The 27453-nt window shown below is 45.8% G+C and overlaps 1 long non-coding RNA gene across 1 annotated transcript in view; it reads left to right on the forward strand.

Annotated features, from left to right (window-relative positions):
- The first annotated feature begins 3057 nt into the window (after positions 1-3057).
- Positions 3058-27453, forward strand: part of LOC144178626 (uncharacterized) — a 206696-nt gene continuing 182300 nt past the window's right edge. Inside the window, exon 1 of the long non-coding RNA XR_013324032.1 lies at positions 3058-3229. This is a non-coding gene — a long non-coding RNA (uncharacterized LOC144178626). The remainder of the gene's footprint in view (positions 3230-27453) is intronic.

Below are 27453 nucleotides of genomic sequence, written 5' to 3' on the forward strand. Positions count from 1 at the left end.
TAATGTCACGACGTATTTGAAGGCCTATTTTTTGTCTTCCTTGTCCTAAAATCACACTCCTGTTTTTGGTACGGCAAGCTGATCATTGTTATGTATTACAATACTCTTGTAATATTCCCTGTATTTCCTGGTTTTTTTTTTCTCTGTGAATATTTTTATCAAGTGTTTTGTTGTATCGTACGTCTGTAACTCGTGATTCCTAATTTTTTTTGGTTTACTTTATTTTGTTTGCTGTGCTGTTCGCAAGCGGTCTTTTCTTTTTACCTTTTTCTTGAATTGTAGTACGCGTGTTGGTACTCCCCTATGTCAATTTATATGTTTTGAATGGGTCCATAACTAGCCTGAGGCTAAGGACCCAGCCACTGCTGTTTGTATTTTGTAAATGTGAAAACTGCACAATAAACTTCAACTTCAACTTCAACTTCAACACTACGCAAGTCAGACCCGCCGCGGTGGCTCAGTGGCTAAGGCGTTGCGCTGCTGAGCACGAGGTCGCGGGTTCGATTCCCGGCCGCGGCGGTCGCTTTTCTGATGGAGGCGAAAAGCAAAAACGCCCGTGTGTACGAGATTTCGGCGCACGATAAAGATCCCCAGGTGGTCAAAATTAATCCGGAGCCCTCCACTACGGCGCGCCTCATCGCCTGCGTTGCGCCGGCGCGTTAAACCCTACAATCAATCAACTACGCAAGTCAGGCGCAAGGGCCTCGCCACTTCCTAGCACACTTAAAGAAAATCGAAACCAAAACTGAAATACACACTTACTCTTTCTCCGCTAATAAGAGCTTAATTACACTAAAAGTTTTTTATAAAGCTAGTTTTAATTACTGAAGCAATTATTTGTAACTATTTTGCTTCAGTTCTTTGTTTCAGTTAAATAATTATGGAACAACTTTTTAGAAGACTGAATACAATTGATCTGGCAACCGTGGAAATTGTATCATGTCAGCGCCCACGATTCGTACGGTCTCGGAGCTCGCTTTACCCCCCTGTACAAAACATTCATTCCGTGACTCAGAGAGCCAACAAAGTTCGCTTACAATGTGTTGTTTAAAAAGATTATTAACAAGTTCCGCATCAAACATCTGTTGAGCAAAATGTACGCAACTTTTTACGAACAGCCGACTGGTGCACCACTGGCACCACCTCGCTTGTGAATTCGCAACCACAAAGCCAAGCTGGATTGCGGTGAACTTATTCTCTGTGGTCTTGTCAAATCTAGTTTTCTTGAGTATTTCTGCGCTGTGAACATGCAGTAAGTGTGATACGTGCCACCGGGAAGGCTCAGCGACCCGCGTGAGCCTGTTGGAGCCCGTATTAGCGGGGCCGCTGTACCGCCGCATCGACTTGTTGTGATGGCGCATCTAGGCCTATAGCCAGGCTGCGACTCCTCTTGCTATTGGCATCACTCTTCGTTTTACGGACTCGCCTCGGTCCAGACCTCGCCAAACGTACAGCCGGTAAAAGGCTTGTCTATAACACAGCTTTCGTACTCTCAGCCCTATCCTGCCCCGCCGGAGCGGGATTTGAATAAAACTATTGCGGAATTCTGAAGTCTTAGCCCTTAGCTTTTGCCTCCGACATGTTTGGAACGAGTATGTTTCCGCAGTTTTCGAATGTAGCTCGTTGAAGTCGAAATCGCTGTTATAGACAAGCGTTTTACCGACTGTAAGTGTTGCTCCTCACGACGGATGCGCCCGTCTGAGCGTGCTCGCCACTACAAGTCTGTCTCGCGCGCTGTGCACGGAGTTGGTTCCCACCACCTCGCTGAAGCATCGCCCCAAGGTATGCCGCCACATGTGCGCACCCCTTCCTGGCCGCCCGACAGTCACGTTGCGCCTCTTGCTCGCTGGAGACATTGCGATCAATCCCGGCCCCAAGCGCACGTCGTCACGTCCTACTTGCAGCCGCTGCGAAAAGGTTGTGTATGACAACGTCGCCGCTCTCCAATGTGATGGATGCAGAAGGTGGGCACATCGCACGTGCGAACTGATGACGCTCGCTGTATACCGCCGCCTTTCATCGTCGACTGAGTGCTGGTTGTGTGCCCTTCGTTCGAAATCTTAGCGCAAGTGAACGAGTTGTTATGGCAAAAAAAAAAAAAAAAATGTCACGAAAGCGACGTACAATTGCAGCGATCGAAATGAAATGATGTCCTGGCCCCTGTAAACTTGCGGATGTCAATAAACGATTTGTTCTCACTTGCTGCTCACTGTGGTCTGTGCCAGTCGAGGCCATCTGGTCACCTGGCGTAACATCACTTCACTAGCGTGGCGCAAGTAAACACGCGGCCAGCGTGCCAGCCAGCAACCAGCAGGAGCAGCGAGCCGGCGGCTGCCGTGCGAGAGCAGCCATGTTATTAAGGAGCTCAAGCGGCCTGTGCAAAAAGCATCCGCCATGTTTACAAAGCCTTGTTTCAGCGGCACCAAGCGGGCTCCCTCGGTAGTTCAAGACGCCGCCGCTTGGCGTGGTCGGTAATCGTAATGACTTAGCGTACTTGCAACGCTTTTAAAATGCGATCGCTCGCAAAATGCCTGCGACAACTCCGGCAATACCGTGACGCGGTGAAGTTGCGTTTCCTGACCGACGCCGGTGCTAGTGCGCCGTCCGCTAGGCAAAGATGCCTCGTCATGTATGTCTAGACAGCGTGTTGGCTTCTGGCTTAGCCCGCAGACGGTGCTTCAGGTACTGTGCGCCTGGAACGTGAGGAGTACCCTCGTTCCCGTGCTTGGATTTCTGGCCGTTTTACGTGGTTTCCTGCATGTGAATATCGTGTAATTGCGAGTTTTTCGTTATGTGTAACAGTGACAGACGTGGTTCAAGCAGTTCCCTGAGTACTAAACGACGACTGATATCCGTCGGTGGCGCTGCGCATCTTCCGTCGGTATTCGCTGGCTTATAACTGTGCTGAAACAACTTTCCTGCGTTGGGAGCTTGGAAAAGCTGACAACTGCATAGGTTTACCATTTGTAAACCAGAGTTTATTGTGCAGTTGGCCACCCCTAAAATGTTCCGCTTCAGAGGCTGCAGTGCGCGTAAGGTTTTTTTTTTTTTTTTTTGTCAGTCACAGTGGGGTGGGGACGAAGGCGACTGCAAAGGAGGAGAAACTTAGAGGAGATGTTCTGGGACTTGTGCGTTGACTAATTTTGAAGGTGATACAAGACGTTTCCTGCGGAAATTGTGTGTCACCGGCCAGATCGAAGGATGGATCAGCATGGTACCAAAATTGCAGGTAAGATTAATACTGTCCTAGCCCCCTTAATAGGTACAGTTATAATCCCATCACGGGAAATTAATGATCGAAACAGCGTCAGCGGCAATAGCAAGATTAGGTAAATAGCAAGATTTCTTGGCTGCATCTTTTGCACCTTGTTGCGATTCGCGTTCCGTTACTGCGTTTGTGAATTTGCCTAACATATACAGCAAATAGCAGTGTCAGCACTTCGTAATTTTTTTACAACGGCAGCAGAGCCCTTTTTATTTTTTTATTTTTTTGCAATTCGAAGACCGGTTACTGCGGTCAAAAGTAGAGTTTTAGCTAACCGTTTTCGACGGCCCGCTCCGGTATCGGCGGCAGGCTCAGCGCAACCGGAGCCAATGCCGTTCGCGCCCAAGCGCGCCACGCATGCGTAATGGCGCTCCCGCTTTCTATCGGAGCTGAGCGGACCGTGAAAAACGGTCAGCTAAAATTCGCTATTGGCGCCTGCGCCTCGCAGCAAATTCATTCATTCATTCATTCATTCATTCATTCATTCATTCATTCATTCATTCATTCATTCATTTGTTCGTTCGTTGGTTCGTTCATTCATTATTTCATTCATTCATTCTCTCCTACAAATTTTTGTAAATGAGTTTTGCTTGTTTGTAAAGCCTAAACTGTTATACACGCGGTAATCTGCCCCACAAACTTGTCACGTACCACAAGGCTATAGAAAAAAGTGATGCAACCACTTTTGTAAAAAAAAAAAAAAGTAAAGGAGCTTCAGCTTTTCAAATTTCTTTCTCGTGCTTGCGTGCCCTTGACAAATATTTTCACCATTCAGCTATTCAGCTTTTGAAGACATACGTAGGGATGGTTTTAAAGGGGCAGAGAAGTAAATTCGCGTAACTGGTACATGGGCCCGTCTTATGTAGTTTAGCTTTTATACTACTTTATTTTAAGAAAAAGAAAAGTTGAGATCATAAACTAGGCATTTGACTTCAATCTTGTAACACAATTCTAAGATCGCCGATGTTTTATAACTCACCCAGTGTCCCTTAAAAGTATAAACCACAAGGAGAAAAAATGTTTCACCAAAATATTTTAAATTGAGTTTACGCAAGATTACAAAACGAACACCCAAACCCCTGATTATACAAAACACTCAGGGTTGTTGATAAATAAAACGCACCTGGAACCGAAATAACGAACACTGTTCAATGTGTACGTGTAACGGGGCGTTGCCACTGACGACAGGGCAAGGCACTGCATAACAGGCCTGGAAGATTAGTGGACATGCAACTAATGAGCGGCTAAAGAGAGTTATTACCGCTGAAATTCGCATTCTCTTGCGAGCGGCAGCTAAGCGATGGGGACAAATCTTGTTTGCCGCTGGAAAAGAGAATTAATGAGACGGCGAGTGCAGACCTGCGCAAGCCGCGCAAGAATGCATGACTCCTTATTGTCTTTCCCGTGAAAATGCGAAACGCTGGAATGTGCAGACCCGCTGATTTACGCGAAATTAGTGGTGGCAACGTACGATGAAACATTGAATACGTACGGGGGAACGCCGTGCTGTGTTTCGCCACTAAGATATGGCATAGCGGAGCGGATGAGGACAACGCTATCATTTATCTTATTAGCAGAATACAGCAGAAAGGCTCGGATCGCTCCATTCCTAAATTAATGAGAGCAGCTCGATTCGGTAATTTAGCGATTGGAAGAGTGAAACCCTGACGTCCTGTACAGTACTCAGACGAATAAAAATATTTTAAGCAAGCTATTGAGGGGACAATGTGCCGGGCTTTATGGATTCATTTTTAGGCGGAATAAAACGAAGAGGTTCATTAATGCCGGTAGTCGGTGAGTGTTCAGGCGTTCTTTCGTCCATCGCTCAGCTTTCCATTCTTTCAGATGCTAGCCACTTTTAACGTTATGAATTTTTTTACGTCTCTGGTATAAGTCTGAAACTATCATTTTACCTTGGAGTAGTTGGTATCAGCGAAGTTTCTTGTTAAAAAAAACTAAAAAAAACGGTGCGGGGAGAAGTGAAAGACAAACAGGTTTCATCCCGTAATAAGCTAAAATATATAAAAAATCTCAAGATTGAAGAAGAAATAAAATGAAATAAAATAAAAAAACAAAATAGCGAGCAATTCATGCAATGCAATTCATTTACCTGTTTGACGCGTTGTTCCTTTTTTATTTCCTTGGCATAAAAAGTACTTGTCATGAGCTTAAAGCAGTTGCAAAACATAAGTGTTGCTAATGACCATAGTAATAACCAAAAAGAAACCCTAACTAATGTTTCCTGCTTAGTTAAAAAGGCTGAATCGATTTATTAATTCTTTCGCCCTTCCGGAAACAACCGATGGCAGCCGTCCTTGCCACTGTATGCATGTGACGACGGCATACCGTAAGGACTGTAGAAAAAGCATCTTGAAGTTGCATGTATCCGCAACATCCTTGCGGAGAAGGATGAGAAAGCGAGAGTTAGAGAGAGAGAGAAAAAGAGAGTGGGAAGAGAGAAGTCTGTATTAGAGGCAAAGCGGGCTTAAATCCTGTAGGTGGGATAGAAATATTTATTACCGCGAACAAGCAGCTGCAAATGAGAAAGGAAGAAAAGGCCTGCTTTGGGATTCGTGTTGCCGGCGTAAACACAAGTAGGATAGGAGGGGACATCGCCAAAACGCAACACCGCCAGTATGATTCATCACTGTAACAAGTGCAATAAAAACACAGCGTGATATGATTGTATTTGAAAGTGATATTTTTTGTATAGGCTGTTGTTATTCCTTGTATAAATTATTAAAAAATTTAAACGTTAGAAATGTCTTTTGAATGAACTTAATGAACATTAAGAGAAGCGGAATAATACTTTTCTGCTTCCTGCATAAAGACATTTGGAAGAAGCGTGTAGAATTACTATCTCATAATTAAACTTGGGTTTTTTTGGTAACGTTTCGCCTGTAAGCGTGCCCTTTCTGGCGACATTGCTCAACTTCGCAGTAATGCTTGCTAGCGCTTACAACCTGCAAAAGTGAATTCATTTCGCTGTTTGAAAAAAATAGTCACAGAAAATTGACGGCAGTCAGTTTCAGCTTCCGCATCGCAGGGCGCAAGTAGCGCGGATGATTAAGCGGGTATGGCAAAGAAATGGGACCAAAATACTCGGCGCCATAGCGGTGGTATACGTAAGGGTGAAACAGCGACAGCTCTGTTGGCTGTGAAGGGGAAAGAGTATTGCGACAAGGCACGAATGAATGTGTACTGAGGCCCCTGTGTCACATCAGCCCGCCTGAGAATTTTTCTTGCCACGTATGAAAAAAAGGAAGATAAGGGAAAGAAAGAATCTCGCAGAATTGAGGATTCTCATTTGGCGCTCTCTGCGGCACGTTCTGAGATACACGAGCATATCGACATCGTCGGCTTGGAGAGCGCGTAATAATGCAATACGAGTGACGAAAAGAGGTGAAGTAGCATGCGGGAGAACAGATATGAATGAAACGACAACGACGAGTGAGACGGCAAAAGGAACGCAGTGAAGATTCACTGATGCTACTTGTAGGGAACGACCGGCAAGAGACAAATACAGGAGTAGGTGAAGGGGAGAGGGGTATGAAGAGAAAATGCTCCAGAAATACCCAAGTTGCAGAGAGAAAGCGATGAGGTAGAATCAACAGAGCAAAGTATGGGAGTAAAAGGTGGCATGCCACTGAGTTAGGGTGCTTCGGAGAGAATAGGGGTGCTGCTCCGTGAAGCCCCGGAGCGAGAGAAAGGTTGAAAATATTGCGGAAGACACGGACTCCCTTGAAAGGCAGGAAAGAAGGAAAGGTTGCTTGCTTGCAAGAGAAGGGAATTATAGATGATGATTCTAGATACCCGGCTGTTCCACCGAAACCGGCCGCATTTGGGAGACACCATGCAGTAACTGTTTCAAGTGATGTGACCAAGCCTCCTTCCCATTGCACAGGCTGAAATAGAGGCAGCGGCTCGTTCGTCTACCGAGCCACTTCGGCGAGGCCCGTGGAATGAGCCTCCTCTCATCCAGCTGCGACCAGTTACTGCATCTCGCGCTCCTGTACAAATAATTGGTCTTCGCGGCTGAGCGCGCTTGTTAACGCGCGTCTACTAACGCCCAAGCTTTCGCAAAGGTTTTGCATCATGTGCTCCAATTTGTTTCGATTTTTGTTACTACATAAGAACTCTCTTCTTCCTTTTGCTTCATTTGAACCGAGGTGTGTGTGTCTCGCGATCGACTGAAAAGCAGTAGATGCGGCCGCGCTAACCAGTATACAGGCCTTCTTAACTGTGTGATTCCGGATGGGTCGAGAGGTCTGGCCTCCGTCACGTGTGTTTAATTCAAATGTGTTGTGTTCTTGCTAGCTTGCCGTTCCTTAATATTTTTTTATATGAGAGGGTGTGGGCGTTTTAACATTATTATGTATGTTGTCGGTCACGATGTTGTTGGTCACGTAGTCGGTCACGATTAAATTTCGAACAGCGGTCGCAAGGTCGCTGTCAGATGAGAATAAGTTAAACTAAGTCAATCTCTCTGCTAGAACTCGTGGTTTGTACTGTTAACTTTGATCTTTGCTATACTATTTCCTATCTACGTGCAGGATGTGATATTTAATAATAAACCGCAAAGAAATGGAATTTTTTAGCATCAAGTTTACGCAGTTTTAAAAGAATTCTGAAGCATGTTGGTGTGGTTTTTACCTCATACGTGGGCTCGAGCAAAGTTCCTTTGGCACTAATACTGGCGTTGTTGCATACATAGCAAATTTTCTATCTACCAGAACTCAATTAAAAGCTGTTCATAATACAATTTTATCTTTTCTAAAGGTACTGTCTAGGGTTTCTCACAGAAGCGAGCTTGGTCTCTTCCTATTTTTAGTGTATGTCTGTGACTTACCCTACCTGTTTACATAACGATCGGCCTCATTGTTGATGACTGCGTAATATATTATAGCATTTTCACTGGCCCCAACGGCTGAGCCCTCAAGCCTGCTATTACAAAACTAGCTCAGGATGTTCCGACTCGCCAGCTATCTTTAATGTTCCCAACCTTAACTGCGTGTTTTTCACGTGCTTCACTTTTGTAAATGACAGTGCAGTTCCATTTTTTTTCTACCTATACGTAACTTGCAGTTAAATTTCATGCGGATATATGATGTAAGCCACATCACTGCACCGAGTCCAAGGCTCCATCCTACAGCATCAATGTTTATGTAGGAAATTGTAAGCAGAAATAGGAGAAATCATGGAGAAATCATGGGTGAAAAGACATCCATGTTTTTAAAAGAGGTAACAATCGCTACATGAATTTTCAATCTCCTTTCGTTGTACTTGTACCTTATCCAAGCACCGCTTTTCCATTGAAGCAACAAGTAAAGCTCATCTTCTGTGAAAGAACAACGATAGCATGCCAATGTACTACCAAAGAACAACATTTCATTACTGTCATGGAGTAAATGTGGTTATCAGTTAATGTAAAAACAGAATTCACGGTACCATAGAGTTTCCTGTCCCGTAATAATAGTCGTGAATGAAAGTAAGAAGTTTCAAGTAACCTAGGAAGCTGTAAACGTTACAAAAAAGAAGACGTCGCGGAACCGCACCCACCCCCCACCCCCACAAAAAAAAAAGAAAGAAAAACAAGGAATTCGTTTTCTTAATCATATTCAACCAGGAAACGCGAGTCCATTTAGTGATTGCGCTGAGAAACGTGTTTGTTCAGTGTGGTCATTCCGCGGTGGAAGTAATCATGTCCCACTTGAGAATCAAATGAAAGAACGAAACATTGCGTGGGTGGTTAGCAATCAAAATACTGTGCGCCAGCCTGTTTCAGCGCTATTTCTCAATTGCACTCGGTTTATTGCACTCAGCTCGGTTTCTTGCACTCAAGCCAGAAGCACCGCTTGCAGCCTGCGCTCCTGTGGTGATTCGCATCGTGTCAGTGACAATAAAACTACTTCGACTTTTGTACGATTTAGTTTGTTTCGTTGATACAAATGGTCTCTGTAAACGTAGCTGTAAAATAAGGATAATACTCCTCAAAAACCTTGCCCCGCCAGCTGGGCACCAATACTAACAGGTATGTCCCATCTAATTAAATTATTCATTACCGGGAGCAACAATGCCGAGCACTATACGTTGTTATTTGTTTACTAACGTTTTTCTACCAGCGTCTGGCCGCGCCTTGCTATCACATCTCCTGTTTGAAACACAGCGACCGTTTCCTCCTTATTTTGCAAGACGTGCCGGCAATCTTGTTTGATAGGCAGAGGCCATTTAGCTTTTCGGTGACTCTTCTTCTTTGGTCGATGATGTTTCGATTCAATTGGATGTTTCTAGAAACGACAGGAAAAGTTGTTGCTCCTGTTGCTCCTTCCTTCGTAGAACATGCCCAATTAGGGGACAGGACTGGAATCAGAAGATTTGAGGGGCTATTCTGCCCCGTTCACAAAATTCTGAAAACTGTAAATTGGTAACATAAAAGTTGAAGAATAGTGAAGGACACCTGAGCATGACGGCACGTGAGTGGAACAGTTTCTCACCAGCCACGCATAATCTTGATTCTAGAAAGGCTGCGGCGTGTGCCAGTAAGACGTAATTCGCTGAGTAAGACGAAGAAACGAAAGCGCAGAAGAAACGAAAGCGCAGAAATAGACGCAAACACCGTGTAGTAGAAAAGATGGCAGTCGGGGTAATTCGTGCAATAGGACAAAAAAAAAAAAAAAAAACGAAAGCGATGAAAGAGACGGAAAATACGATGTAGCAGTATAGAACTTGTTAAAAAGTAAAACGAGGATTTTGCCGTCAAAGCACGTCAGCAGATTTAGGTACCCCGAAAAATTTTAGAAAATTAGCACGTACCAGCGCTTGAATTTTTGAGTTGTTGCAGCCGCTAACTTTGTTTGACGCTAGATGTATGTCTCCACGGATAAGAAAATCCAACACGTAAGCTATTATGAATTCAAAAGCATAGTAACACCTAAAGAGCTATCGGGATTAAAACTCGCACATCCGTCTGCAGCCAGAAATAACGAACTTTCGGGAACGAAAACAGATAGAGCCACTGCGCGGCCCAGACAAAATGGGTGGAACCCTATGGGAAAGGTAGCCAATGATAGGTAACTGCATAAACGCAAGCTCTCTTTGTTCTGAATGGTCCTCATATTGTTTTAAAGCGAAGCTGTCTATGTATCACTGATTCTTTCACGAGCGCCTTTAGAAAAAAAGGCTTCCCGTGGCCGGAATCGAACCTTGGTCCTTCGCATTATGAAGCCGATGTCAATCCGACTGTTCGAGAAGTGTGCATGAACGGAAAAAAATAGAGCAAAAAATCATGTCCCCCTCCCCTATTGTCCAACGACCACGGTGGTTAAACGGGGAGCTTCCTTCATGCGAAGTCAAATGGCGAAGGGTAAATTCAAGCTGCTTCGATAAAAAATTTAACTACGTGCGTCTTAAAGGAGCCATGAAGAGAAAACACAAGTTTGGTTCATTCGAAAGATTGCCTCGTTAGAACCATAACGACACCACTTATAACGCAAACTTCGCTCAAATAAGCTACATAATTAAAAAAAACGGGAATGGTCATGCGACCCACCAGCTCATTTCCCGCAACAGAACCTATGCCGTCACATGGGCTAAGCTCTGCGATTGGCGGAGGCCGGCAAAAGCAAACGCATGTTAGGCAGGGCTTACAGTTTGCATAGCGAGCTAAATGCCCGTGAAACATACTGCACATTCTTTTTATGACAAAGAACGGTGGAGTAAACGGTTGAGGTTCCGAACGAACACGCAAGCGTGTGCGCCAATGCGTACGAAACAACCGCCTGGCCGAGCTCGACATCTCGCCGTCGCGCAGACGAATTTTCGGGTTCGAGGCGCTCTGACCTTGGAGGAAAAATGCCGTAAACACCGCGCATTGACGCTCGTATCTTTCTGGTCGAAGCAGAGAGCTCGCGCGAACGGCTTTCCATACACGACACCGGCCAACTGGCATAAGCGATACTGCTACTGAAGTTGAACTATTATTAACCGTAATAAAAGTACGGCACATACGTACCAGTCTGTATTCGTCCGTGGCGACGGCGCTGACGAGGCAGCGGTGCCGACGGCAGGGCGTTCGTCTGTTGTGGCTATCGCGGAATGGTCGCTTTCCCGTCCACCGCGTATCCCACAACTCTTGCCGCTCGTGCACTTAGAAGCGTTGAGCGTTCAAGTGGTGTGAGGTTGTTAAATGCAAGCCGGAGCTCCTCGGCGAGAGTTTTGTTCTCCGGATCAGGCGATTCCATGACTAGGGCTGCGGGTGCACTAGGTTTTACTAGCATTTTTAAAATGGCCGCCGTCTCGGTCGACTCCCGCGTGTGGGTGCTATATGGAGTCGACATACTAAGTATCTGTTTCATGGACCGGCCCGTGTGACACCATTGCTCACGTCACCAAATGTGCAATTTTAGAGGGAGATTTAAAATTTTGGCTTAAATTGCCTTATTTCTCAGTGAATAAAGCATCATTTGCTTCCGGGAAAGCGCTTGGGGTACTATGAAACACCTAATCTTTCGAATAAAACAAACTTTTGTTTTCTCTTCATGGCTCCTTTAAAGTCAAAGTTCAACGAGTTAAATTCCAAACCGTCTGCCAGTCAAATTCCAAACTCAGACGGCAACTCGCTGCAGGAAAGCCAACTTTCTCTGACGATGATGACCATGCAAGCTCCTCAATAACAACAACAGCAACAACAACAACAACAACAACAACAACAACAAAAAACGCTTCCCTTGGTTGGCATCGAAACTAGTTTCCTCCCGTTGTGCAGCCGACGTCCATCCAATTGCGCCCTTCCAATGCGAACGAAGCAGTTTGAATTTGGAGTGAAGTGCATGAGCGGGCAAAAGTACACAGAAAAAATCCTCCACACCTCCGTTTGACAACGATGATAATTGAACGCGAATCATTGTTTGTGCGAAATTAAAGGCTGAAGGGTCATAGGAAACCCGCTGCGATCGAAAGTTCAAACTTCGCGCAAATTAAAGTCAAAGATCAACGAGTCAAAGTCCAAACCGTGTGCGAGTCAAAGTCAAAACTCATACTACAACCAAACAATCCCTTAGGACAGAGCTTTGCATCCTACCATCGTTATAATTAAAGTGAGGCGTGCGTTATACCTTTCTGTCTCCTCTGGTTGGCTGACTAGGAAATGCGGATGGTGTGCCGCTGCATCAGGCCGGCCTCGAAGAACCTAAATGTCTCCCCTGATTCCGCTCCACAGGGACTCCACGGTAACAATAAATCAGGGTCAATTATCGCAGCGACCTTTAAACTGAAAGAGCAAAACGCAAAGAGAAACGGCGGAGAGAAGAACCGGACCATAGGAGGCATGGAGCAATAGAGCAAAAGAGACAGACACAGAGAGAGAAAAAAAAAGTTGCCATTCAAGAGAAACCTTGCTGTCGATTGCTGTTGAAAAGGACGGTGCTCGCTTTCTTTATCACCTGTACATTCTGATCAACGCTACCTTAGTTGTAAGGCATTTTTGTTTTTGCCGAACGTCTTTTTCTGAAGAGCGAGCGAAGGTAGCGCCTTGCTTTTTTCCCCCATCGCCCAAGCGAGTTTTCAACTTTTCCTATCACTTCCTTCATGTTTTATTGGACGACAGTTCCGTAGTTCGCGTGGACCAGGGCTTTTTGTGAGAACTGCACTCAAATATTCACGACCCAGGCCCGGTTTTTTGGCCCATGCTGGGAGCCCGGGTGGCACCCAGAATGAATGGGGGTCTTCGCGAAACAGCCGGTATGTGTCCACGCATACTGGCCCGTGTCCCTCCTTCTCCCATCTCAGCGGCCTCGCATTGGCGTGTTCTTCCTTCCCCTTTCACGGTGCTCCCCTTAATCGCGATGGGCGGCCGTGGTGCTTCCGGCTCCGTTAACTGTGATTCATTCTTTAAACTGTCCCACACGGGGGAAGGACGAGAAGGGGATATAAAACAGCGGTGAGGCAGCACGGCAGCACGGCTTGGGCGAAAGGATAGCGCGCTTCATTTCGGTCGTTGCTGTTCTTATGTTCACTTAAGGAGTCAAAATTTCACTTTTCCTAAACGATGGGCTTTACAGCCGCAATTGGAGAGAGTTCAGGTGGGTGACCGCTAGAATGTGTCGGTTTGAGGACAATATTACTTCCAGGACACAGCGCAACAAATCGCGTCTAATAATATGTAGTTTTCGTTTTAGCTAAGCACGGACGAAACTTTTTGTCTTCCTTTCAACGGGTTTAGTTGCTTCCCATCTTACATTTTCACAAGGTGAAGGCATCACGGAATCGTTTGCGTTTGTGTGAGCGTCGTGTTACTCCCTTTGGGCACTAGTATATTGGACTATAAATAAATTTTAAATGCTGAAAAATTTCCGGGCTTCAGGTTTCTCAATTTAACGAAAATTAAATGAAATGCCCGTAACAACACCCGTCCACACCCTCAAATTTTTTTTCTTCACGAGAGAAAGCGCTTGATTCCAGAATAAATGTGTATTCCCAATTGCCAATCTGGGTTGCCCTGGCTTTCACTTTACTCATTCTTAATATACCTGCTCTGATACGCCTCTCACTCGAATTCCCGCAAATTCTTCGCTCTCACGTGCTGCACATAAATGCGTGTACATATATTAAAATAAATTGAGGAAGCTCAAATTGCGTAAGACATGAAGGCAGCGAAGCTGTACGCAACCTTCACGACCATCACTGTGGTTGAAGTTCACGATTGCAACCGATTCGCTTCTTCTTTGCTGCCGCATTGATCTTTACTCTATCTTTGTTGCTATAACGGCGAAGAAGATGCAAATCGAAGAAGCAGAACGAATGAACGTAACGCGTACTCTTGAACTAGGCGCCCGCAGCTCTGTCGAGCAGGGGGCGTGATTCCTCTCCACACAGTCACAGTCGAGTGAGTAAGCCGTTTGACTCTCGGGTACTGACTCACGGTCGCATCCGAGTGGTTAAGACGACTGACTCTAACTTCGTTGATCTACCACACACAGGTTTGAATCCTGCTGGTTCCGGTGGTTTCTCGTTTTATACTTTTATACTGAGGTGTGTGAAACGCCGGAATTAACGAATTTCTAAGCGGATTTGCTGTTAATATCGGTAGCCCTTTAGGCCCTTTCTATCATCCGCTTCTCGCAATAAATCCCGCGCGTGTTGGCCCCCTCGTTGGAACCGCGTTCATCTATGTGTGTTTTTCTCCCCCGCCGGTCCCTTTCGTGCGAGGAAAACGGCTGACAAATGCACAGTGACCTCGGAATGACGTTCGTTCCTCTAATCAACACCGCCAACATCTCAGCCGATTGTATCGTGGCCCAGAGCTTTTCTTCCACTCTTGACAGAGGCGCCGCAGTGGCTGGGCTGTACCGGAACTGGGTCAGCCTGATTCGGCCTTGCGCTCGACCATATATCGAGTTAGGAGGAAGGAATTGGCGGGTGTAGACGCGGACTCTTGCTGCGACGCCACAAAGAAGGCTCAATACAGCAAGAAAACAAGCAAACAAAAAAAAACGATCTGCAGATGAGCCGTTTCTGCCGGTGTCGTTGTGCCAATGTTACAAAGACGCTACCGAGCAATCGCCTTGAAGGGCAGGGACTGCCCATTTGTTACGAATACTAAAAAAGTGGTTTGAAGAAAGGCATTTTGACATTAAAAGAAGATAACTGAGCCAGAGTTTGTACGAAGTGTTTTAGAGAACACTTACCAGGCGCAGGAAAAGTCCCATTTTTAAAATTATTGACCTATTTTCGTCCTCTACTTCGACAGGACTGGGGTGAGGGGAAGTGGGGTAGCAATTGCTTTGCAAGGGACACCAGCACCATTCATTTCTAGCCATCAAAAATCTAAAGCGAAATAACTTCCTGTATTCTGAGAGTAACCCGAACGGCTTTTAATGAGTTGCACGAGGACTCTGCGTAAGGCTCAAGCGGGAGAGGTATACACGTAATCCCACTCATGAAAAAGCGTCGCTAATGGCATAGCGACTCGATTAGGTGATGGAGAATATACTACGCAATGCTTGTAGTTTGTGTCACCATTGTTATAGATCCCATCATAGTGTTCGCTTTTTGTTTTTTTGTTTTTACCGGGGCGCATTTAGTTATCCTTCAAAAAATACTGATTGCGTTATAACATGGAAATACTGGGAATCTCTAAAGGTTCCTAAGACTGTGAAGGTGAAGCACTATAGCCAGGAAAGACCAGTTTGTTAATTCGTTGACTCTTAGTTCAAGAGTCTTTTTTCTGCGCAATAAAGCAGTTCACTGCATACGGGAGCAAAATGGGGTTCAATCACACGCGCTACCGTAATAATTGGCTACAGTAAGATCACAAGATATCGTCACAGGTGATAGGTGTATGTACATTTACGCGTCAATTAAAGATCTACGCACGCACGTATAAATGTGCACACGCACACACCAGCACGCGCGCAGGCGCACCGCACGACGTACACACGACGAACGCACGCACGCCTAATGTAAACACCAATCTGTACGGCACTTCTTCACTAAAAATGCGGCCCAGCGTAACAATCCTGATGGCCTTGTGATCAGCCATAGGATCCACTAAGTTTCTGCAGTTGATGTAGGTGGGCGTATACCTCGCGAGTCACGGTCAGGTACTCCTCCTGTTGGCTCACTCAAAATTAAACTCGAGTCACTGGTGTCTGCATACCATTTTCAAATATGCGGAGCCATCTACCTTTACAAAATTGATACGTTTATTGTTTATGATGGCGAAATGGTAGCTCCCATATTTCGAACGAATAGTCGGTGATGCGTTGTCGAGAGAGGAATATGCGATGCAGAGTGGCCACTGAAGTGACGGATAACTACCACCGTTAAGCCAACCTTACTAATGTTTTAACAGCTAACAAGGTTGCTCAGTGAACGACCGCTCGCATCTGATGCGCTGTCGGAGTGAGCTTATAGCCTGTGTGATGGCAAGGCCTGGGTTACGTCAGCTTGGCGAATGGCTTCCCGATGGCAGGCAGCCGCTGTTGATGGGAAGCTGAGTGAAAAATACAGTTCTTTTATTTCCAGTCTGCTTTTCTCCGCGAGCCAGTCAGAACGACGTGATAGCCCCCGCCCTTGCAAGCTCGTTTAACGGCAGTGCACCTACCCAACCCGTTCGCTTACAGCACACACGAATATGATCCAAGAACTGTCCTAGACGCCGGAAAGCGGAATATCGCCTCGGCATGCATTGTATTCACATCACTCGGCTTTGCCATCTATGTTTGCGCAGTTCTGTCAATATTTCTGGAGTTTTTTAATTAACTCTGAGTCTTTGTTTACGCAATGGTTCGGATCCGCCCTGCCGAAGTGTAATCCCAGTGTGGCGTATTCTAAATGAGCCAAGAAGTAACAAATGAACTGATGCCTTGTTGGAAGACAAATTCATCAAATCAACACTCTTATCTGCGGAAACACGAGCTAACTTGTTGCAGATAAATAAAAAAGATCTGGATCTCTTCCATTTTCTTACTGAAAAAAGTCAGTGAGAACTCTGAGCGCTGCTGGCTACTCCGCTTCCTCTCCACCAAACAATCCCATCAGAGCGATCCTTGTCCAGCTCTTTTTTTTTAATCGTAATACCACTCGCGTGAGACATTTGCTTTGAATCGTGATAGTAAAATGACAAATTAAGATAAAGAAATTTTAATAGTATGGCCTTCCTTTAAATGACTATTTCTCATCAGTGTTCTATTTTTCAAACAACTTTCGAGGCCTTAGTGTTACAAGCCTTATTTCATTTCTCTTTGAAAGTCTGTATACAGGCACGGAAGAATTGATCTTTTGTGTAGCATGACGTAACACGAGATGTCACGAAGTGAAGAAATTAAAATCGAATGCCCTCCGTCAAACAACGACGATGATGGCGGAAACGCGAGGCTATCTTGCGTGCGAGAATCCAAAGGCGAAGTGCCAAAGTTAAAGCCGCTGCAATCAAAGTGAAAACGTCAACGACCCGAGTGCAAATCCCCCGAGAGTCAACGTCCAAGCGCCAACGATCTAAGTGCAAACTGTATGCGAGTCAAATGCAATAAAGACCATGTGTAAAACAAAAAAAAAAAAAAACTCCCACCTGCCCTCGCGGGAACCCCTGTGTAGATGCGACGCATAGGGGGTCCACGTTGCAGCGTTGGACAGCGGAGGAACGGCGCTGGAACGATGGAGCGGAGCGGCGCAGGCACCGCGTTTTATAGCGCGAATAACGTTGAGGGGACTGCGTAAGCCGGCCGGTCCCAGTCGATGACGACGTTGGCGTACTTGTAAAGCGGCGTGGACTCTAGGTGTTTGAGCCAAGCGTGTATGTTGCTTCGCCGGAGAACGGCACACCGGTTATATGCGCAGCGCGCCCGAAGGAGAGGAAACCGCGGAAGAGCGAGTACTGCACATGCGCCGGCCCCAGCGCGCCTGCCGCGGCTATGACGCAACGTGCCGCGGCAATGACGCAACACAATCCACTTTAATCCAATCCAATCCAAATACAATCCAATTCAAGCCAAGCCAAGCCAAGCCAAGCCAAGCCAAGCCAAGCCAATCGAATCGAATCGAATCCAATACAATGCCCAATGCCCTTCGCGAGAGAGTGTTCGCTATCGGAGAGGAGAGGGGGTGAGCGGTGGAGAGCGCAGCTGGCGCGGCGAGGAGAATGGGGGAGGGGCGGACAGCGCCGACAACGATGATGACGACGACGACGCCGGAGGGACAAGGCGAGTGAATCAGATGCTCTGCATCTAAAAAATAACCTTGATGAAGCGCGATCACATAAACGCCTGTTTTATAACACGAGGGATGCAGGTTCGATTGCGAACCACGGCAAGCGTTTTTTTTTTTTTGTTCTCTTTCCAATTGGCTGCACATGTTATTGTTACCCGGCGCTGCCAACCCAGTACCCCACGGGCCTTTGGGGTGGCCCAGTGGTTTCACGGCGTAAAGGTCCCCGGTTTAATTTCCGGGATCATCGTAACTACATTTTTCTCTGAGGCTTCGATGTTTCTTGGGCGGCGGAGGGGCAAAGCTTGGGCTAAATATTTCTTCTGTTGAAAATACGATTACTAAACCAAAGTCAGTCATATTAATATCAAAGTAGCAGAAAAAATGGAGGCGAACATTTATGCAAACTAAACTAAAACAAGACCAGTGGGCTCCGAAATGAGTCACATGCGTATCAAAAGTAAAAAAAAAAAGTCGGAATAAACTTTTTTTTTTTTTTGCTGAAGAAGGGAGAAAGCAAAATTAAAGAAGCAAAAGGCGCTTGCAATATTGATAGCCATACAATGCTGCCTAAGGTTGAAAACATCGAAGAGAGGATAACTGGTGTATGAGAAAGGCGGTTTTTTCATTTCCCGGGCGGCTGGAAAGATTGAAATGTCCCGTAGAGAAACAAGCCCGCGTTGAAACACCTGCGCCGAGCCTGGCCTGCCTCGTATGGCGGCCGTTTTCATGCATTCTGGCTGCCCGAGCACTTTCCAGGACGTATGAAGTCTCTGTTGAACGGAAGAAAAATTAAAAAAAACTGCCCCTTGTCAGCAGAACAGCGGTGTTCGCTTGGGAGCCGAGTGCGTTCGCCGATCGATGGAACACAGACAATATTAACGGCCGACGCGAAATATATAGAAAAGCCGTTCCGCAGGAACGAGTTGCGGTTGAAATTCTCAATCCCCGTCCTGTTCTGTTGACACGGTAGATACCGTTGAATTTCAACGAAGTGTGCTTGTTAGCCATAGACAAGAAGGTTATGGGGAGTGTTTGCGACGTGGATTGCGACGTTTATAAACCATGAGTCCGCTGTACTCTTCATCGTTGCGGCTTAGGCACGTTCCAGTGAAAGCATGGGGTTTATGGAGCGAGCATTCCTTGCGGGAGTAGCAGAATGTTTAACGCTGTTGTACGAAGTGACAGTTTGTTTTCGATTGGTTTGGCGGTATCCTTTTACCGGGAATTTCTTACCGTCTCGTTGGTTCGTGTTTTCTTTTGTGTGGATTTCGGGTGCGAGAATGCGCTGGAGGCAGAAAGAAAGTGGGTTGATTGTTTGTGGAGTTTAACGCATCGAAGAAACGCCTGGGCTAGCAGACGCGCCGTAGTGGAGATCCCCGGGTTTATTTTCACCACCTGAGAATATTTAACGTGATCCGAAATCTCAACACCCGGTTTTTTTTTTCGACTCCATCTGAAACGCCCCCACTGCAGCCAGCATAGAACTCGCGTCCTGGGGCTCAGCGGAACAATGCTTTTTCCACTGAGCCACCGAGGCGGATTAGAAAGACGAAGCAGACGCCGTCCCCGCCACCGCCGAAAACTGCACAACTGGAGTGCTGCGGGAAACCGTTCTTTGAAGGCTGTGACCCCAGCTACGCTAACCATCTGTTGTAATAGGAGACAGGGGAGACGGCGGAGAAAGAAGAAGCAGAGGAATATGAGGAGAAGGGGGAGGGAAATATGAAGATGACATATAACCTGTAACAAAAAAAAAAGTATTTTGTGCCTTATAAGCTTTTTGTGCCGGCCTTAAGCAGCACTAGTATTAAACCAGGAGTATAAAACATAGGTATATTAGTCATCACCCCGCAACAAAGGAGAAACCAATAGCAATCATCATCATCATCATCATCATCGTATTCCCATTTATTAAGGAGGAGAATGGAAAGTAAGAGAGAAGATAAAGAAGTGAAGATGTGGAAGAAGAGTGCCACGAAGGAGAAGACGAAGATGGTAGTGATGACGTAGGCGGGGAAGATGCAGATGAATGTGCAGAATAGGAATTTAAGAACCAGAAAAGGATAAACAGGAGGACACAGATGTGTAGATCCTCATGAGAAAATTGTCAGATAGCGTCTCCGAATTTTTTCCAGAGTCTCATCCCTCTCCAGGGTCTCAAACCCTAGGCCGCAGAGCTTAGTACATATTTTTTAAAGGCCTTTTATTAGCCTTTTTTTATAAAATACCCCAGGACCTTTCAATATTAATACTTCTACGGAGCGACTAGTTTTGGCACGTTACCGACAGGCAGACAGACGGATGGATCGGCGACCCAGACGCTGATAACTCCTTCTGTAGGAAAATTACCACCGCATTGACGTCAACTCGAAATCCCCGCCCCTTCCAAAAACCTCTAATCATCATGTCACCCATGGACGAACCGTTTTTCCTGACAGAACTCGCCTCTCAGGTGGTTTCATTCACAAAGGCCACGTCTCCTTAGGTTGTTGGCGCATAAATAAGGAGGATTAAAACTTCAATACAAATGTTTCGCTAAAAACTCAATTTAGGGGGTTTTGCCCACCGAAGGTGCACCCAGGCTAGGTTGCGCGCGTTTAGTTTGGGCTGCGGAATAATTTTGACCCCCCGGGGCTTCAACGTGGTCCCAAGTGTCGACACACGGAAGTCTTCGTTTGTCGGCTCCATCCGCAAAACGTGGGCCTCGTCTGCGTTCTAACCCGAGCCCTTGGGGTGAGAAGTAAGCCTTAGGCAGTGAACCGCATTGGCAGGTACAGGTGTCATCAGAAGTAATTGGCACGCGGGAGCTGTGGTTGAACCGCATAGGATCGCCGTGTAGCTGCACCGGGGGTAAACGAGAAAAGAACAACACGCATGCGCGCCTGACAAAGGTCATAGCCCCTCAATACCTCCGAAGTACTTCTGTTAAAGGGACCCTGCAACACTTGCTTCAACTTTTTTCGAAAGAACGTAGTAACCCAACACACCTAGTACTTAGATTCTGTCATCGCAAAGTACCTCAGCCAACAGTTACTGCTCTATGCCCATCACATAACTTGTAAACCCGCTCAAAAGGTTTTTCTTTCTTTCCCGGTCTCGACGTTCTTCGACGGCTCGAATTACGTCACTAAGGCCATGTAGCGGCTCTTGGCTGGTTTTCCTTCAGTTGCAGCAATGAACGCTTTTTGATAGCAACTTAAAAAAAAAGCCACAAAAACCAAGCAGAAATGGAAGGCGTATCTGGTGCAACGAGCAAATCACGCAGTGCCGCTCCGTGCTGGCGATAACTATAGCTTGTGCAGTGGTTCCAGACGCGAAATAAAGCGTGAAAGCGCTTATCAAAAGTGTTGCACGGTCCCTTTAACCTAGCCAAGAGCAATCTTCTCAGCAAACTGGTCTCGGCGATGGGGCTGATAGCCTAGGTGCATAAAGAAATTTGAAAAGAAAAATTGTCACTGAAGATCCACGTGAAAGCGCCGCTTCTCCACTCGCTCGCGTGCGCTGCAAGTGTGCAAGAGACGCTGCCAGATGTGTATCTTCTATCAGTGCCCTCGCTGAGGCCGGAATGGGGGGAAGAATGCTCTTGGCAACTTTTCAAGAATGCGGTAAGATGTATGAATGGGTTATCTCCATAGACAGCTAACCTATGTTGTACTTTTTTCGCTTACTGCTGGGGCAGCTACACGGCGCTCTTATACGGTTCGGCCTTAGCTCCCGTGTACCAAATACTTTTCACTGCACCTGTACAAATATTGCAGTCACACCTTTTATTATTACCTTGCATCGACATTACAAAGGCCTTGCAAGGTATTACAAAGGCACTTACAGATCAGTACTTACAAATATTCTTTACATCAAGTTTTACGATGAAATTCCGCGGCAAGAATCGCTTTTCTTTTGTTCCCATTTGTTTTCTCGTTACCTCCAATTGGGTGCTTGCACCAACATAGAGAGGTTGCTGTGTTGCGTAAATACGAAATGTAATCTTCATACTTAAATTTGAAATATGTCCCATGCAATATTTAACTCCAACTCGCTGTAACAAAGGTGCTGTATATTTTCACTTTTCGGGTTACTGAAGCTCGTACAGGTGTTTAATCTTCAAATTCTCCTCAACATGCTGTTTATGTACCAGCTTCATGTACAAGCTGAAGTAAAGGCACTGCGTTCAAGCTCCACGTGGCAAAAACATCCAGTTTTAACGTACTGTTTCAAGTTGCCTACATTTCGTTACCAAGCCACCTCCACTGCATTTACCGTGGCTCTGGAACAACACAATAAGGCCCGTGCATACTTAATGTGTTGCAAATGGAGATAGCTACCAGTATGCATTCAAATGCAAGTCTTGAGCTTTCCCCGAAAGCACACCTCTCATCCAAATGCTGCTTCCTTACTGTCAACTCCCTCCATTGGATGGATGACTTATGGCGACATTGTAAAGTAATATCGCCGTTCTGGGGTTTGAAGCATAAGTAAGCCGCGGTGTTATGCTAAATTAATTAGCCGGAGGATAAGCATCATACACGGGTCGTCACCACTGCAATCTTCAATGCCAAATATGCCAACAAGATAATAATTTGCGGGAGTTTTCACCGGGTGTTCTAAAACTGGTTCTGTTTTAGGGCACAGATTCACGTTCAGTTGGCGTGAGTGAGTGCGTGTGTGCGTGTGGGCATATTTGTTTTGAACTAGGCTAGCTTCAGTAAAATCTTAAGTCACATGCGCAAACTTAAGCAAAGGCAATTATATTAAAGGGAACATGAGTACTGCTCCACCCAGCGTTCCTACGCAGAATACAAAGTCCTGGTTCAGGATGATCCTGGACCAGGACAAATTTTTCTTCAACTGCGAAGTTTCTGAGAAAGCTGTTTAGCTTCCCTTTGTAGCTGTATGGCTGCAAACTTTCCTTCCCAATTGCGAAGTGCTTCTAGAAAACTTTCATAAAACTGCTTTCTTGTATTTCTTTCCGTAGCAGTTTTTGAATTTGTAAACTGTGCATCAAAAGAACAAGTACCTGAGAGAAAAATTAATGAAGTTGTCTGCCCAGCTGCTTCAGAAGCTAGGATACAAGGGACAAGTCTAGTATACAAGTGCTCGTTGTCTGAGAGTAGCTAGTTTTCGTGTATCAGGCAGCCCTGCAGCCCTCCCCCCCCCTCCCTCCCCCCCCCCCCCCTTCCGGCCGTCCTTACCTTATCTGAATCTGGTGAGAAGCCGAGCCTACAGTAACGCGTGAAAAATGACTGTGTTGTGTTGACTTACGATCTAGTGCCAAGCTTGTTCCTTGAGCGTAACGATCGCGATGGCAGCGCATAGTCTGATTTTGTGGTGATCCTATATACGGAGGCAACGTTACCATAACCAGGGTCCCTCAGCATTGAAGGACTCTGCTATAACTAACGTGGGGTGGAGGTATGTCCCATCACATGGTAGAAGGATAAAGAAGCACGTCCTTTCTGCTCAAAGGTATTTAACCGTAGGAAAAAAATGGATGTGCACCACTCTTTTCCAGAATACGTATAAGCGCCGAAGGAAGTCACGGAACCGGTCGAGGCGGTTTGCGGCGGGCACGTCAGCAGAGGCAGGTGGCGGGCCGTGCTTCGGCTTTGCGTCTCTCTAGCAATGTTGGAATTGGCGCAAAGGCAGCGCAGACGCAGCCACGCACTCTCCTCTATCGTCCTCTTTCCTGCTTTTGCTCTGTTGATGGTTCGTCAGTATTACTAAAGAAATGAAGAGAAAAGCTACACTTCTTGGGTCAATAAAAGTGCACAAAATTGCGGAACCATTTGTTGTAACTCTGTTATAGGTGCGTAAGCACGGGTACGACTATGAAGTTATTTGGACGCACTTTGATTTTCTTAAGATGCCTTTTTATGTCCTGATAAGTCACTTGCATTCGCTTTAAATTCTTTTTTGGACCCCATTCCGTGGAGTGTGCGCTTTGTTTTTTCTCCCATCGACCAATACGCTGACATGAGCAACGCGCCACTGCACGCGTGGCACGCGACGTCGTCCTTTTGCACACGGTGAGTTTGCACTACTAAGCTTATTTTTTGTGTGCTTACGTCATTTATTCGTGCTCCCTTAACCGGGCTGACGCATCATGGTGGACGCCTCAGAGTGCCTGGACCCATGGTGCGGAGCTTTCATATCCGCCCTTCGAAGAGACAGAAAACCACGAGAGGCAAATTCACAGCCATCTACGTCCTCCTAAGATATGAATGTATGCGGTGAAACGTGCGGCCACGGTTGACGCTTTACGGAGGGACTGCGTGATGGTGGCTGGGCGCGAGCCCACAGAAACACAGTCAGAAAGGGATGCGCGAGTTTTCGAGGTCCTGCCAAATGCGGGGCCTTCGAGTGTATTCCCGTGATAACCTCGCGGAGCAACGCAGCTACTGGGTCGACGCCTCCGAATATGCTTGAAAAATATGAAATTTGCTCATATAGTTGACGCCATCAAAAATGCTTCGCGAAAAAGTCACGTTTCAGTGCACAGGAAACACTTTTTGTGCCTCCCTGTGGCACATAAGTCGTTCCCTTAATTTTACTGCGGGAAGAATTTTGATGTGGTTATACTTGGTGTCACTAGGTTTAAGGCTGTACTTTTTCTTATCAATCGTTGAAGCCATGACGGTTGCGACTATTCGCAACGAACTAATCAGAGAACAAAGTTTTAACAAGCAGTGGTTCACTTGCCTGTGTAATTGTACTTGCTCCAGGAACAGAATGAATCTTTTAGTTACTGCTTTTTCTGTTACACGTGAATAAAATGCCTTTAATCAATAAAGAAGCTGACAATCAGGGGAAAATGTATTGCGCACAAAATTTCACTCTTCGTATTTTTCAGCCGCATTGCGGCAAGTAGACACGCGGAACGTTTTTATGGCGCGTGAGCTGCGCATATTTCAGAACGTTTTGGGAAAAACTGGCAAAAAGAGTATTTGTAAATTCCGACATAACAATCGCTTTATAGAAAAGCCGCATGCATCTTTACTGTAATAAAAATATGGGTGGCTCAATTTTAGCGTAACATCTTTGTTTAAGAACATTAGTCCGTGAAATAATAGACCATTCTATGCAACGTGCACTCTAAACAAAATAAGGCGGAACAGTTGCAACAGACAAACTTCCGTCCCAAATTTTATGCGATGAGTGGAATCCCGTCGCATGTAGTGGAGCTGTGGTAAAGAGAGTTAAAAATTGTTTTCATCAATTCGCATCCCAGTATCGGGTGTTTTTTCGTTCTCTGCTTTATCGCTGCGGCTTATTCGACACGCCACTTGATGTCCGAATTTCACATTTTAATTTGTTTCACCGTTGCAGTATAGAACAACAAATAATATTAGTATATATACCACCCGTAAATTAGGAAAAAAAAACAGAGGCACATAAAAAACAGACAGAAAAAAAATGAAGGGATATTCTTCGATACGGCCGGGCCAGTGTGCATCTCCTTTCCAATGTCCGCGCTCGCAATTCGTAACATGTAACTCCGCGCTGCCCGAAGGGCCCTTGTGGTTTATTCGTGCACGTGACTGCATCCCACCGGATGGACAGCGTGGATCTTAAAAACGCAGTTTTGTCATGTCTTTGCATTTAAGATAGCCAGCGAAGTAATGATTTCTCAATCGATGACTTCGACAGAACACATATAAAACTTCATTAGTGTTTGAATCATCACAGGCACACGTGCGAAAGGAATTCACAGAATTCAAAAAATGCCGCCTTGTTTGTTACTTCAGGCTCGAAAATTAATGAGCCATTACAACAAGTAGCAATAATGAAGTTTTTAATATCAAGAAGGCGCCCTCGGCGATATACCCTGGATACATTAGAAACTTAGTAACTAACAGAAGAAATCTTTGGATTATTTGAAATTCCGACGTATATGTACAGCATGCACCGCATAGAGACAAAGCGTCTAGGTGCAAGAGAATCTCAGAAGTAGCGAGTGATCAGGTGTGATTGGTTACATAGACACTGTTGGTCGATTAGTTTAAGATTTAACGCTGAGAACGCCCGTCGTAGGCAATGCTGTACAGGCACGTCGTCGTAACTTGATGGCACGTACACCAAGAGCAATTTGTACCAGCGCGTCGGGATATGCGTAGTGTTCGCGTGGCACTTTTCAGGAATGCAGTACACTAGTACCCCTTGGAATCCGCTGCTCCTGATCGAACCATTCGAGCAAACAAGCCACGTCGACAAATGCTAACATGGGGATCGACAGAGCCTACACTTCAATTTCAGCTATTTTCTCTTTAGTTGGCGCCTCCATAGCATATTGACATTTTCTTGACTTCCCATTCCTATCTACCTTTTTGGTATTTTTCTAGTAAAATCTCGTGCAGTTCGCGTCAAGCTTGAAATGTTCCTTATTCCTTCATGGTACTTGTTTGATCCAGGTAAAATTGTATTATTTGATTGAGGCAAAGTTGTATAATTTTGTTGGCTTACGATAGTAGAGTTAATATTTTTCCCATGCCAAAGACGCATACGGGAGGCGGTACAAACCCTGAGCACTCAAAGTGAGGTTGCGATGGGATGGCTTAGGGTCTGGTCTAGTTGGGATGAGACGATATCGAATCTGTTGCTACGATGCTTTGGCTTCTCTCTGGGGGTGCAATTAACATAACCTTCTGGTTTTGTTTAAGTTCCCCCCAAAATATCTAATTTGTGCGGTTTTCGGTTTTTTAGCCTACACATCTTCCTCCTCACCATTATCTAAAGGCTCTCGTATATTTTCTCACCATTTTCCTGCTAAGAACTAAAAGAAAACAGCACAAAAATATGCACCGAGCAAATTGATACCAGCCGATTCACCGTTAGGAAAACTACGTACCGCAACAACGTTGCCACTTTTTGCTCAGTTTACCGAATCGCGCAATAACCTTGAGCGAGACATGCACTGACGCGCTTTCTGTTTACAAGTTGAGGCCGCTCTGAGTGCACCCGCAAACAGCAAAACCTTTTGACGGGCCATCTCTTTCAAGGATTCTGCTAGAAGGAGCAGCGTAGAAGAGCTTCTTTCGCGATTGACCGGCGCGACGCCCACTTTTTTTGAGCTACCCTTTTCTGCTTCAAGAGCGAAGAGACGGCGACAGCGCCGCTCTTTTAAGTGCAGAACACTTAAGGAACTCGCCTTGTCGTCGTAGCTCGCTCGCTGTACCCACGGCGTACCGTCGTCGCGGCGTTCTAAAGAGGCTTCAAAAACCGGGCGGTTTTTAAGTCACAATCGTTCGAAACTCCTGAACCTCTGGCGCTTGTCATACATATCCCCGTCGTTTAGCGCGAAGAAAACTGCAGGTGCATTCGAGGCAAAATTTGTTTATAAAACCTGCTGCCCCCGCGTCCATTTAGTTAAGAACGCCCGTTGGGTTGGTTTTTACATGAAAGTGGCCGCCAATACCCAGGCGTTCCAAGCTACGAAGTAAGGCACGTGCGGGATGAAAGCAAGCACAAAAAGAACAGAACTCCCGCTC

Source organism: Haemaphysalis longicornis, unplaced genomic scaffold, assembly GCF_048455015.1.
Source record: "Haemaphysalis longicornis isolate Haplotype H1 unplaced genomic scaffold, Haemaphysalis longicornis Haplotype H1 scaffold_4, whole genome shotgun sequence".
Taxonomy (NCBI): domain Eukaryota; kingdom Metazoa; phylum Arthropoda; class Arachnida; order Ixodida; family Ixodidae; genus Haemaphysalis; species Haemaphysalis longicornis.